Source organism: Bombina bombina, chromosome 5, assembly GCF_027579735.1.
Source record: "Bombina bombina isolate aBomBom1 chromosome 5, aBomBom1.pri, whole genome shotgun sequence".
Classification (NCBI taxonomy): Eukaryota; Metazoa; Chordata; class Amphibia; order Anura; family Bombinatoridae; genus Bombina; species Bombina bombina.
This window is the reverse complement of record NC_069503.1, coordinates 1,026,539,562-1,026,545,561: the sequence shown is the minus strand read 5'-3', so window position 1 is coordinate 1,026,545,561 and position 6,000 is coordinate 1,026,539,562.

Here is a 6,000-nt window from a genome sequence, read left to right as displayed (position 1 = left end):
AATGACAATATAGTTATTGAGGTTAAGTTTTGCTTTTTGTGTACTCGACCTTATATGTTATATGTTGTTATTCTGAAACCCCAGCTCTGCATAATGATCGGTAAGTTAGTAAACCGATATTAATCACTTAGCACCCTAATTTACCTCATTGCCCTTACCCTTTAAAGAGTTCCAATTCTTCGCCATTAACTATGCCCCCCCAGTCTTGTTTAGTTTGTAAACATAGGAAAATATATCCTACGAACCATTCTCCCACACTATTATTAGGAACAAATGTTTTAATACAGAGGGGACTGACTATAAAATATCTCCCAGTTGACGTGATTATCTATAATATCTATTTTTTTCACTGACCAATACTTAAAAACAAAAGTGAGCATTACCTAAACTTATAAATCACCTATTGCTTTTCCCAATATATCGTAGTCCGCCTCTATATACCTAACTATATCCCTTACCCCTGAAAATTTTATATCACTATTCCCATCTATATACAATCTCAATGTTCTTGGCACAAGAGTGGCCGTCTATCATTGGGAAATAGTCTGATCCAACAATAAAAGAGGTTTGATGCTAAATATACCCGCTGCTTATCTACAAACTGATGAGTTGACGATTAGGGAAATTTATTCCACATTTCTATGTTTCTCTATATAAGAAATATAATGTTGCATTTTTTATGTTATTTTTTATATTGTGTAAGCTTAATAACGATATCCTATATATCGTAACTCTTGTATACAAGATGGAATATATTGTCATACATCCAAAAATGTTTTCATATTCTCAAAGCTAAGATTATATTATAATGTCGCATCTGTTTGTAAATTTTATAACCTCAATAAAATACAATACAAAAATAATATTTGGGGAAAAAAATACATTTTATACTTTATTTTTAGGTTCTATATTTTAATTCATACTGTGTTATTATCGTATCCAGTAACATACAGTGATTACAATGTGTATACCTTTCATATGCAACCTGTGTATTTGGTTGTCAGAAGTTACTATGTCACACAGTTATAGCTAGAAAAAAGCCTTATTTCTTACCAGTCCAGTTCTATTTTGATTTGATTTTTCACTAAGCAAAGCAAATGTATGAGCTTTATAAAAGTATGTAGTTCCGAAAGGTCTGAAAAAGTATGACTGTTCCGAAAAGAATATGGGTTTTTTTTTTTATTTTTTTATGCAAACATCCTATATAATTACACAGCTTTGAAGTACATGCACTAAAACAATGTTTCCATGTCTTTAGGCTCAGGCCGTGTGCGTATTTGTGATGCCACCCTTAGCTCTAGTATTGTCTAGATAGACCATTGCCAACACTTTGCTAGCACAAAAAAAATCTCTTAAATCTCTCTATTTCAATTAATCCAATCACAGTAAATAACAAATTTACATTTTTACAGTAAACCGTCTTGTAAAAACATGGTACTATGTTTGTGTATTTGCATTTATGACTTGTACTTTGTTAGTTGGAGTACCTTTAGTTAAAACACAGTTTTAAATAAGAGCAAAGAAATTTGTGTGATAGCACGCTGAAGTAGAGATGTTTTTTTGTATTGTTTAGTGGACAGAATAACCCAGTTGAGATACCTTTTTGTTATGTTTTTCTTCACAGTTGTATGCAAACCTGTATTCAGAAGCACTATTTATTGTATGTTATAGTCATTTTTATTTTAGTTTTTGTTGGTCACATGCTGCAAAATTTCAGCTATGTTTTATGTCCAGTCAATTTAGTTTCACACTTTTTTAAATAATGTAAATAAATATACTACTTGGGGGGGGGATAAAAAAAAAAATCTTAGGCAGACAACTTGACCACTACTCTATCAGTTCCGACTGATGTTTTTAAATGTATTTAAAAGTGATACAGTCTATGTAAGTGATACAACAAAGCAAATCAAAAATGTTCTCAAACAAGCACAGTGCATAGATAAAAATGCAAAAAATATACTTAAATTATAATTCACCACAAATGAAAATAGATGCAGAAAGTCCACTTTATTTTCTTGAATTCATCTGTTATAGTAATGTCTTAGGGTGCTTTCCTCAAAAAGATAGAAACCTAGACATAGTGCAAAACAGTTTACATATAAAATTATACCCCAATCTGAATTAACGGTACTCACATGGGGTAGAGCTTCTATAGCTCCAAGTTATAGATGCTATTTAAAATCCCACTTGCATAGAACGGAACATGTATTCCAAGGATTTATTACAATATTTAAAAAAAATTATCTGTGTAAAAACAGATAAAATAAAATACAAATCTCACAGAGTCAGGCAGAGATTTCAATCAAGGAAATCCACAGCGGCAACGTGTATTAGACCGGTAAACTTCAGAGGGACCGGTCTTTTCCAAGTAAACTCAGTTTAACTTTAGTCACTACACCACTTTGTTAGGGGTTTAAAGCAGCTGGAAGCGATCCAGCCGCTTTCAAGGTATTGCTGGGATGCTTCGATATTGAGGCATCACTGCAATATCTTTTTTGGCACACCGATGCAGAGAGGGCCACTCTGTGGCCCTCTCTGCATCAGCCAGCAATGGTGCCGACCGTTGGTGGGTGGGAGCAGCTGCAGGGAGGTGGGTGGGCGGCCCATCGTTGGACTAGTTCCGGCAAGGTGGGCGGGAGCGTGCACGTGTGCACATGAACGAGGGACGTGCGTGTGCATGCGCGTGCACGAGGGGCGTGCACGATCACTCGTATTTCTATGGGAGAGGGAGGGAGAGGGGAAATATTTATTTGTAAAGGGGATCTGGGAGGGGTAGGAGGTACTATATTGAGGGGGGGCAGCTACACTACAGAAAAATGGGGTTAAATGAAAAAAAAAATTAAAAAAGCAAATTTGGGCAATTGTACCTGTACCTAAAATGGCCACAAATAGGAAGAGGGGGGAGGTAAAGAGAGCTGTTTTGGGGGGATCGTGGAGGTTGGGGGGTTAGGGGGGGGGGGACCTACACTGCAGAAACTATGAATGTATTTAAAAAAAGTGTACAAAAAAAACAGCTTTTATTTCTCCAACATTGGTGTGTCCGGTCCACGGCGTCATCCTTACTTGTGGGAATATCTCTTCCCCAACAGGAAATGGCAAAGAGCCCAGCAAAAGCTGTCCATATAGTCCCTCCTAGGCTCCGCCCACCGCAGTCATTCTCTTTGCCGTTGCACAGGCAACATCTCCACGGAGATGGTTAAGAGTATGTGGTGTTTAGTTGTAGTTTTTTATTCTACTATCAAGAGTTTGTTATTTTAAAATAGTGCTGGTATGTACTATTTACTCTGAAACAGAAAAAGATGAAGAGTTCTGTTTGTGAGAGGAAGATGATTTTAGCAGCAGTAACTAAAATCGTTTGCTGTTTCCACATAGGACTGTTGAGATGAAGTAACTTCAGTTGGGGGAAACAGTTTGCAGACTTTTCTGCTTAAGGTATGACTACTAGCCATATTTCTAACAAGACTGTGTAATGCTGGAAGGCTGTCATTTCCCCTCATGGGGACCGGTAAGCCATTTTCTTAGTCTCAAACAGAATAAAGGGCTTAATATGGGCTATAAAACTGGTAGACACTTTTATGGGCAAAATCGATTGCTTTATTTGGGCATTTTATACATTTTTATGTTGAAATTCACACTTACAAACTTTGGGGAACGTTTTTTAACGTCAGGCACTGAGTTAGACACCTTTCCAGTCAGGAAGGGCCTTCCCAGTTGTAGGCTGAGCCTCATTTTCGCACCATTACTGCACAGTTACTTTTGAGAGCAAGACATGCAGATGCATGTGTGTGGATCTGAAAGTAGTTGGAAAGGTTCCTAGAAGGCTTCATTTGGTATCTTATTCCTCCCTGGGTTTGGTAAAGTCGCAGCAAAGGCTGTAGCTGGGACTGTAGAGGGGTTAAAACTGTAACCGGCTCCGGTTTCTTTATTTTAAGGGTTAAAGCTCTGAAATTTGGGGTGCAATACTTTGAATGCTTTAAGACACTGTGGTGAAAATTTGGTAAATTTTGAACAATTCCTTCATACTTTTTCACATATTCAGTAATAAAGTGTGCCCTGTTTAAAATTTAAAGAGACAGTAACGTTTTTTTGTTTTAAAACGGTTTTTGTACTTTATTGACAAGTTTAAGCCTGTTTAACATGTCTGTGCCTTCAGATAAGCTATGTTCTATATGTATGAAAGTCAATGTGTCTCCCCCTTCAAAATTGTGTGATAATTGTGCCATAGCGTCCAAACAAAGTAAGGACAGTACTGCCACAGATAGTAAAGTTGCCCAAGATGATTCATCAGATGAAGGGAGTAGACATAGTTCTACATCATCTCCTTCTGTGTCTATGCCAGTTTTGCCCACCCAGGAGGCCCCTAGTACTTCTAGCGCGCCAATGCTTATTACTATGCAACAATTGACGGCAGTAATGGATAACTCCATTTGTACCACAGATAGTAAAGTTGCCCAAGATGATTCATCAGATGAAGGGAGTAGACATAGTTCTACATCATCTCCTTCTGTGTCTATGCCAGTTTTGCCCACCCAGGAGGCCCCTAGTACTTCTAGCGCGCCAATGCTTATTACTATGCAACAATTGACGGCAGTAATGGATAACTCCATAGCAAATATTTTATCCAAAATGCCTGCATATCAGAGAAAGCGCGATTGCTCTGTTTTAAACACTGTAGAGCAGGAGGGCGCTGATGATAATTGCTCTGTCATACCCTCACACCAATCTGAAGGGGCCATGAGGGAGGTTTTGTCAGATGGGGAAATTTCAGATTCAGGTAGAATTTCTCAACAGGCAGAACCTGATGTTGTGACATTTAAATTTAAATTAGAGCATCTCCGGGCACTGCTTAAGGAGGTGTTATCTACTGTGGATGATTGTGACAACCTGGTCATTCCAGAAAAATTATGCAAGATGGACAAGTTCCTAGAGGTTCCGGTGCACCCCGACGCTTTTCCTATACCCAAGCGGGTGGCGGATATAGTGAATAAGGAGTGGGAGAAGCCCGGCATACCTTTTGTCCCCCCTCCTATATTTAAGAAATTATTTCCTATGGTCGACCCCAGAAAGGACTTATGGCAGACAGTCCCTAAGGTCGAGGGGGCAGTTTCTACTCTAAACAAGCGCACTACTATTCCTATCGAGGATAATTGTGCTTTCAAAGATCCTATGGATAAAAAATTGGAGGGTTTGCTTAAAAAGATTTTTGTACAGCAAGGTTACCTCCTGCAACCCATTTCGTGCATTGTTCCTGTCACTACAGCAGCGTGGTTCTGGTTCGAGGAACTAGAAAAGTCGCTCAGTAGAGAGACTCCGTATGAGGAGGTTATGGACAGAGTTCACGCGCTCAAGTTGGCTAATTCTTTTATTTTAGATGCCGCTTTGCAATTAGCTAGATTAGCGGCGAAAAATTCAGGGTTTGCAATTGTGGCGCGCAGAGCGCTTTGGCTAAAGTCTTGGTCAGCGGATGTATCTTCCAAGACAAAATTGCTTAAATTTCCCCTTCAAGGGTAAAACTCTCTTTGGGCCAGAATTGAAAGAGATTATCTCAGACATCACTGGGGGAAAGGGCCACGCCCTCCCACAAGATAGGCCTTTCAAAGCCAAGAATAAGTCTAATTTTCGTTCCTTTTGCAATTTCAGGAACGGACCGGCCTCCAACTCTTCATCCTCTAAACAAGAGGGTAATGCTTCGCAAACCAAACCAGCTTGGAAACCGATGCAAGGCTGGAACAAGGGTAAGCAGGCCAAGAAGCCTGCTGCTGCTAACAAAACAGCATGAAGGAGTAGCCCCTGATCCGGGACCGGATCTAGTAGGGGGCAGACTCTCTCTCTTTGCTCAGGCTTGGGCAAGAGATGTTCAGGATCCCTGGGCATTAGAAATAGTTTCTCAGGGTTATCTTCTGGAATTCAAGGAACTACCCCCAAGGGGAAGGTTCCACATGTCTCACTTATCCTCAAACCAAATAAAGAGACAGGCATTCTTACATTGTGTAGAAGACC